Source organism: Oncorhynchus kisutch, linkage group LG5 (genome assembly GCF_002021735.2).
Source record: "Oncorhynchus kisutch isolate 150728-3 linkage group LG5, Okis_V2, whole genome shotgun sequence".
Lineage (NCBI taxonomy): Eukaryota > Metazoa > Chordata > Actinopteri > Salmoniformes > Salmonidae > Oncorhynchus > Oncorhynchus kisutch.
The window spans coordinates 26,422,158-26,430,717 of record NC_034178.2 but is presented as its reverse complement, the minus strand read 5'-3'; positions in this window follow the sequence as shown (position 1 = coordinate 26,430,717).

Sequence of the window (8,560 nt, the reverse complement as noted above, 5' to 3'; positions counted from 1 at the left end):
AGATGTAAAAATGCGCATCTAACATTAATGACAGATTTCTTGACTTAATTTAGATACATTTGGACTATTTCGAGGACATACACTGGCAACGGCATCTTAAAATGGACAAACAGTACTATTGGCGCTTTTTTCACGTATTTCAAGTGAGAAGGTATTTTAACGGAGTATGTGACCACACGCGTTCGGTTCCCAAACCGTGTGCCCGAACAGCCGGAAAAAAAACTCGCCGAAGTCCAAAACAAATGCCGTCATAATATATGCACGAAGCATGCGGACACATTTAAGTTGCTCTGGTTAAGAGCTTCTGCTAAATGACTAAAATGTAAATATAAACTGAGCCATCAGACCTTTCAAATAGCAGCAGACGGCGCCAAAACCCTACGGATAAAACATCGGCTGCGTTTCAAACTCTATAAAAGACACACCCTCCTCCACTTACCCTCCCTTTGTGCCATTAGGGGAATCCCCGCGGGTAACTTTGTCGTTGGTCCAAATAATTAGCCAAGCAAGGGAAATTGACAACGTACGCCCCTTAGCCCTCGCTTTGAAACAGTTTGCGAGTGTACAATTATGTTCACTCCGGCTCTGAAACGCCCCATATTTCAATTCGTGACAATTGTACTAAGAAACGTCCGTCAACTTAAAACCAACATTAATATGGCGAAGTCAACATAGAAGTGTATATAAAAAGAATGTAAATACGTTGAAATGGTGCTACTAATGATCATGACGGCTCAAATACGTATCATAAAAGTAGTGATGTTTCTGTTTGGTAAGCTTTTGGAAACGTTAACTTGCGCACATAACTTTTCCTGACATCACACTTATACATTATAATTTTCGATTTACCTGATATGGTAGAATGGCTAATTCGATGTCTGTGGATGCGTTGTCTTCAAGCCAAGATATGAAATGCAATCATTATTGACTGTAGTCATATAAGGCACACAACAGTTTCATGATGACTCAAAACACAACTGCGGGATGAACGATTGACAACTTTCCGGGCATTAGCGGACCGTTTAAAATGAATTAATTCTTCCCTCGTCTTGCAAGTGTCAACACGTCAGAAGTGTCCACTTAATTTGAGGGGAGAGGGTAACTATTTTAAGAGTTTGAAACGCAGCCCTCGATTGAGAATCCGTACGTCAGTGAAAAAGAACGGCCGATATTTTTTTGAGTGTCTGTGCTCAGAGTGTACAGGAAACTAACACTCCGCCGATTTACAAATAAATATAGCTACGTTTTGGTTACGTTTGTTGACAAATTGTTTATCTCAGATGGAGAACCACAGTGGTGACAACATCCCTGCATCGAAATGCAACTCAGTGAAATATTACACAACGTTACCCTCCAAGACTTGTTAGAAATTGGATATGTAGACGGGCGAGTCGGTCAAGGATCGATTCAGACAAGGTGGTAAATTGTATGACAAGCTACAGTTTATTCAGAGTGAAGATATCTAGAACAGCGTAATTACGGCTCTCCCGCTGGTTCGTACGGACCAGTACACCACTTATATATAGAACAGAAAGTAGGTTGATTCTGGAAGATCGGATCTTTGGATTGGTTCAGCTGGGGTGTAGTCTGTAGTCTTCCGCCATTGGCTCAGTTGTCTGTCCGTCATCGTAGAATCCTCTTCGGGCATTCAACGTTCAGCTACAACGGAGATCATGTGTGTGTGCGCTGGTTTTGGCCATTAGTGTAATGCGGGAGCTATCCTGTAGGGGACCCCACAGGCTCTACTCTGAGTTGTAGCCCTTTATCAACAATAGTTTGGTCACCTGCATAAGAAATAGCATTTCTCTACAAAACCCTCTCTTCACGCCTCACCAGAGACGTGACACAACCTAACTGGATCCAGACACAAAGAGAAACTTCTCCCAAGGGGACTATGAAATAAGGCACGGTTTTAAACAGAAATAGATATACATGTATTACATCATGTTCTCCATTCAATCCCACTATGTACTAAGTTGGCTACCAGCCACCTAGGAACTTAAAACCCTCATTTAACAGAGCGGAGAACAACAGCTCAAAATAAAAGTAAAATGCTTGTCTACATAAGCCAACTTTTTCCCGCAGGAAAAAGTTGTGATTCCCTCTCTTCACATCTCCAAAGAGATGTGACTTAAACTAGGCAAGTCAGGCGGAATGATCCACTTGCATAACACATACATACATCCCCATAAGGCAACAGCAGATATAATGTAAATCTAATAGGCACTCTCCTCCTCATCCTCGAATTCAAGTAGGTCTTTATCCAGCAGAGGAAACATCTGGGAAGGGGAGGAAGGGTCAATGGCTTTAGAGATAACCCTAGTGGCAAGGGAACGGATGCATGGAATGCAACAGCATCCACAGAGAACTAAAATGGCAACGAACACCGAAATGGATACCAAAATGGAGGACACCAGGGTTTTATATTTACCAAACGCACTCATCCAGGAGTCCCACATCGAGGCATCCATCCCAGAATGAGATTTCATTTTACCATTAAGCGTCCTCAAACCTTCTAGGGCCATGGTCAAGCTACCATCGGAGGCTGTGTTACTAGGGATGAAAGTGCAACACTGTTCACCAAACATAGTACAAGCTCCACCTTTCTCCGCCAGTAGCATATCTACTGCAATGCGATTCTGGAATGTCATAAGAGAAGTTGCAGCCAGGCTCTCATGCTCCATACCGTTATCACACACCTGGCTCCTGTTATCTAACAAAAGACCGCTTGTTCTCGCAACCCCACGCTCTGAATGTGCCCTCCCTTCTGTATATATATTTTATTTTCAGCATGAGAAAGTCCCCTGGCCCTGACACTTTTAACAATGTTTCAAGTCAGCTATGTTGCATAACACTTGCATACATCAACACAAGCCAACAGCAGATAATATTCAATCATATATATGGTAATGGCTAAAATGTAAAACACAGGAACCAATAATCCCTCTTTTTCACACCCCCCAGGGTGTGAACAAAAATTCAGCAATGAATCATATAACAGTCACAGAGTTTAAAATACTTTCATGTCAAAAGAGAACAGCTCATTCAAAAACAGAACAAAAAAAATAAAAAATGGTGTGAAATTTAAGTCCCCCTTTTGACACCCACAAGGGTGTCACTTAGCAAAAACAGGATAACACTTTATTGTTTATTGTCATGTAAGATACAGGATAAAACTTTGGTCATGGAAAACAGTAAAGCATAGCAAAGCATTATTATAAACCATCTGGTCCTCTCAGCTACTCCTATCCTGCACCAGTTGGGCTTCATGCCACCCAGGGACTCGAAACCTTCACAACAGGGAGAACAAACATACTGGAAAGAAAACCCATCATAAAGATGTATAACAAGGAACTGTGGTGGTGTAAGATTTATTCTACTACCTCACCCACAGCATACCATGGGTCATCCTCAGTCAGTCTCATCCTCCCCTGAAAGCATGCTTCAGTATCAGCATCTCCAACTGGAGCATCAAGCAAAGGAATCATCATGCCTGAAGCCTTCACCACATCTGTAACAGACTTCTTGAAACACGGTATGATGCAAGCAGCACAACACGTCAAATAACAAAAATACAAAAATTAGGGTCAGAAATCCAGTAACCACCATTCTAGTGTACTTACCAAAACCAGGCTCCCACTCAAGAGAACAGGCCAGACTCCTCCACCCCCGCCATGGTCCTCATCTCAGCAGATAGTGCATCAAGCCCACTAAGGGCCTTAGATATACTACCATCTGGACTGGTGTTATTAGGAATATACGTGCAACATTGTTCACCGAACATCTTGCATACGCCCCCCTGACTGGCAAGAAGCATATCCAAAGCAAGTCTATTCTGTCTGGCAACCCTAGATGTGGCCTCAAACTGTTCAGACATACCAGTGAGTGCATCACGGGGGTAATTAACAAAACGCTGTTGATCATAGTAGATGTAATGAATCCATGCAGTCTGTCTTGCATCCACTATGGCTGGACCTATAATCCATCATTCCTGCCCAAGGCCTGAAGCTCATGAGGAACCCCCACCGGCACTCCTAACAGGTTAGTGTGTATGTCAACTACATCCTCTGTCCATGGAGCACTACTTCTATGTCTCCCATGGGATGGAATGTTTTCAGGTCCCCTGGATACAGAACCCAACAACTGTTCAGCAGTAACATCAACAATGGTCAGTGGAATTATCAAACTGGTCAGAGCCCACGTACCTTGCCAGTCTCCTCTAAGAATGAGTCTCAGCACTCTTTTGGGTCCACAGATCCACCACACATCAGCCAGACCACTAGTTTGGTTTAGGCCTGTAACTGGCCAAGTGGAATTAATGGTTATGTTACTACTGCAATCAGCTTCAGGCAATCTCCCATAATCAATGCCATTACCTGTACCCGTGATGCAACTGTAATTGCCCCCATATGCCTCAACACCCCAAGGGGCCCGATGAGGAGGTACAGTAGGAAACACAAGGCTCAAAGAGGAACAGAGAGTTGAATTGGCCTCAACCAGGTATAAACCTCTCAGAATACACAACCACCCCTCTCCTTCTCCTATAGCAAATGGGTGTGTAGCCAGAACAGGTCCATCATGACCAATGTTTCATGTAACTCAATGTAGTCCTTTCTTTTCAGGGTCTTAACTGTACCTCATATAAGAAAGCCACAAATTGTCCCTACCAATAACACCAGTCTCAGTGCCTAATTGATCAATAGCTGAATAGTCTAACATTAATTACCTGAATGGGATTTTTAACACAGTGGTGGCAGGTTCGGTCCAGGGGTGGTAGAGGAGTGTGTCTGGCCCTGGTTCATCTGGGACCTCTGGTTTTGGCAGCACCTTAATAGAAAACACACCCATCGTGTCTGTCCCGGTCCTTTGTAGTCCGAGGGTGTAAGTGCCTGCATCAGAGAGCTTAATAGTTTTGATGGTGAGCAAGATTTCATCACCTTTACAAAGTTCAACAGTGCTCCCAGGTTTTCCCATATCATGGAAAACCTATCCACCTTTGTGGGATCCCCTATGCTATAAGGATACCCTCTCTTCCAATCCCAGAACTGTCCCAAGTCGGTTATCCTGTAATCCCCATACGGACACCCTCCCAATTTAATATAATTTCATTTATAATTTTCGTCCACTTGTTCTGTAGACATACATTCAGCATTCCATGGGTCAGAACCTGGAATCCGCTGGTACATCACCATCTATTTCCATCGATTTCTCCAGAGTCCTGGAAATAAGGCCTCATACACAGGGAGTTAGACAACAGCCCCATAAAACTAAAACAGTCACACAGGTGAATGTAGCCCATAATACAGTGATCATAATATTTTCCCCATTTTCTAAACATACTATCAAACCCAATTAATCAGAGAAGTATCCACCCCAGTGTTTTCTGTCAACCCGTGAGCCAGGGTGGTCAAACCAGCTGAGGCTTCAGGTACTGATTCATCCGGAGCTGTGTTATTTGGGATGTCACCCATGATAAGACCGCTCAGACAAACAGCTTCCATGTGAAGCCCCACCCTTTCCCCGAGAACACATCACTTAGCAAGAGCCAGACACATCTTCACTTCTATGAACAAAAACAGGGGTGACAGGACAGGGAGGATTTTCTTCATTCGAGAGATGGCCCCCGGAATTCTGTTAATTCCAGTTCTCCTCTCGAACACTGTTTATTGTTCGATAGTGTCAGTGTGTCTTACCCTCCCGCCGTGCGATATGAATCCAGGTAGCTCTTTCAGCTAGCTGTCACCAGGAGACCTTGGTATGGTCCCCCCAACAAGCCTCTGGGACTGGATTGAGTGACTTCACCTGCAGTTCACCTATAATGCATAAAATGCTGGACATACAGGCTTGGTTAACAAACAGTTTCTCATGTTTTATCTGATTCTATCTTTAACTTCTATGCCCATTTGTTAGCTACATTTAAAAAAATATTAGTTTATCCAATAGGCCCCATCCTATCCTAGACCACAATTTACCTATCCCCCTTTTGATACCTGGCTTTGCCCAGGTAACAACTTTACCTACTCTAAATAATGACTTAGGTAAGATTAGTATATTATCCTTCTGTTCTGACATTATCATGTAGGAGCGCCCCTTTAAATTTTCCACATGTCCAATTCTCCCTTTTGTCTTCACTCAGTGACTGTTATCTACACACTCCGTTATCTTTGCTCGTCCTGGCTCCCTTCTAAAACTTCTCCTCTCTGCTCTCCAACCGTCAAGGTCTCTGCAGTGCGGGGGAGGGCTCATCTGTCTGCCTTTTCCCATGTTTCCACATTTTAACTAAATGTCTCACTGTTTGGCTTTATCTAAACTCATGGATTTTTATTTTTAGAAAAACATGTCTATGGTGGCAATTACTAAAGTCTTTATATAGGTTAAGTAAACTCCACTATAATTAAGTTACCTTAAAAAACAAATTAAATTTCAAAAAAAACTTTTTATTTTTTTAATTTTTTTAGCAGTATTACCCATGACCACAAATGTATTATTCAAATGGCACCCCCTTGTGGCTGATCAGACCACCCGAGAGAGCCATGAAATCCGGTCACGGGTTACACCATCCCCCCACATTTGTGTTCCATACCATATTAGACATATTAAAGAACCCTTTATCCTTAAAATAAAAATCACTTGTGTAATTAAAACTCATAAAATAAAATAAAAACTCATAAAGGTTCCATATGTGAGCGTGCCTCTTTAAAATATCATGTCTCTGGGAACATGGAAATCCCCATTTACTACAAAAACAAAACCTAAAAATTATGATAATCCCCTCAAACTCAAATAATTTGTCTCGATGTTTCATGTCTTATTCGTGTTTCTCCAAATTGTCTCCCCAAAATACTTCTTAAATACCCAGCCATTAGACAGACACACACAACTGTGATAAATGTGCACTGTCCCTTTAACATAAAAACCTCAGCCTGCAATCCACTCTGCGGGCCTTTCATTGTTCTCCATAATGAAAACAGATTCTAATGTTAGTATACCTTGACCTCCTGTTTAATTTCAATGATGTTATCTGAACAATCAAACCAAAATCAATACCCGGGAAGTACTTGTGTAAATGAATTAAAATAACTAAATAATTTGGTTAGAACACCACTCCCGTCTTACATCGACCACACCCTTCGCCCCGTACCTAGTGTACAGCTTATCTATTACTCAGTGGCTCAATTAATGTTTAACGTAAGTATGTTCAGATGTTGATTATGTAATTCTACAACATTAGTATAGTTCAAACCTCATAATATAAATCCGCAAAAAGAAATTTGCGTTAATAGAGTTTAACACTCTTTCCAACAGTCATGCACCCCCCTCAATATTCTATGGTATAACTCTCATCAGCAAGCCTGCGACTTTTTCAACATTCTCACCGGTTCCAGCTCCAACTGAAATACCTAATGTACCACACTCGCTTTGTCCCCGACCTCATTCATATCGATATTAGACTGAATATCAAGCGTGTTTCATGCACAGGATTTGATTCTTACAAATCTTCATTTACGCCAGTAAGCAGACCAGTGGGAGACGCAATGGCCCCGCCTTCTATTCATTCTCTGTTTGGTCCCTTGGTTCTTAAATACATGGTTTTTATTTCTTTCAACTTCCTTGTCTCTGGCCTCCTGCTACGTCCCTCTCAACTCACATTCCATTGTTTTCAGCTGGGCCCCTGTTGGCGGCCACCCCCCTAGATAACCTGCTTGTGTCCATCTTAACTTCAATCCCTCCCAAACTTTCTTTATAGGCGTCCATCGTTCCTTTCCCCCTGATCTATATTCAATTTTTTGTTCTAGGAACTCATTAAACCTCAGCTTTGGAGTATTGGGGGTCGCCATTGTGAATTTGCTTTAAACGTAATTTAATTTAATTCAATCGGAATTTAATCGTAGTTTTAATCGAAATTCTCTCCTTCTATCTGAATATAGTTAGCATATACTTCGCCCGACGTTGATTAATACCCACGATGTATTCGAAGAGACACTATTGCTCGTACTCTGCCTTATCTCAGAGCTTCTCCTTCGTATATTCAGGTTGAGAAAAAACGCATGGGTTTGTATAGCATTATGGAGCGCACAACCAAGGGATCTATTCGACTATTTAGTCTCAATATTTAAATATTATATTCAGGTATTATTTCAATTATACATCAGTCATTTCATTCCTGATTATACATTTATACATGTACCTATTAACATAGGTACATACAATATAGAAGTTTCGGATTTATCCAATATCCCTTATTATAATTCTCTCTCTCTCCCTCTATCTAACCACCAACAATCTTAATGGAAACAATTACAACCACATTGCATTTTAACATAACATAACATAAACAGTTACAAATAGACAAAACAAGACAAAACAACACGTTATATCTCTGACCCCTGAAAGCCGATCCTTATCAGTGAATTTATATCAGACTGTGCTGACCGGGTCACGGGTCCCAAAATTACAATTTGTCCCCTCGGCGCCAGAGTTAATGAATAGTAATTAGCTATCCCCTACTGATCTCTATTCCTGATCCCTATCGAGCTGACCCCTATCAGAATTATTACAC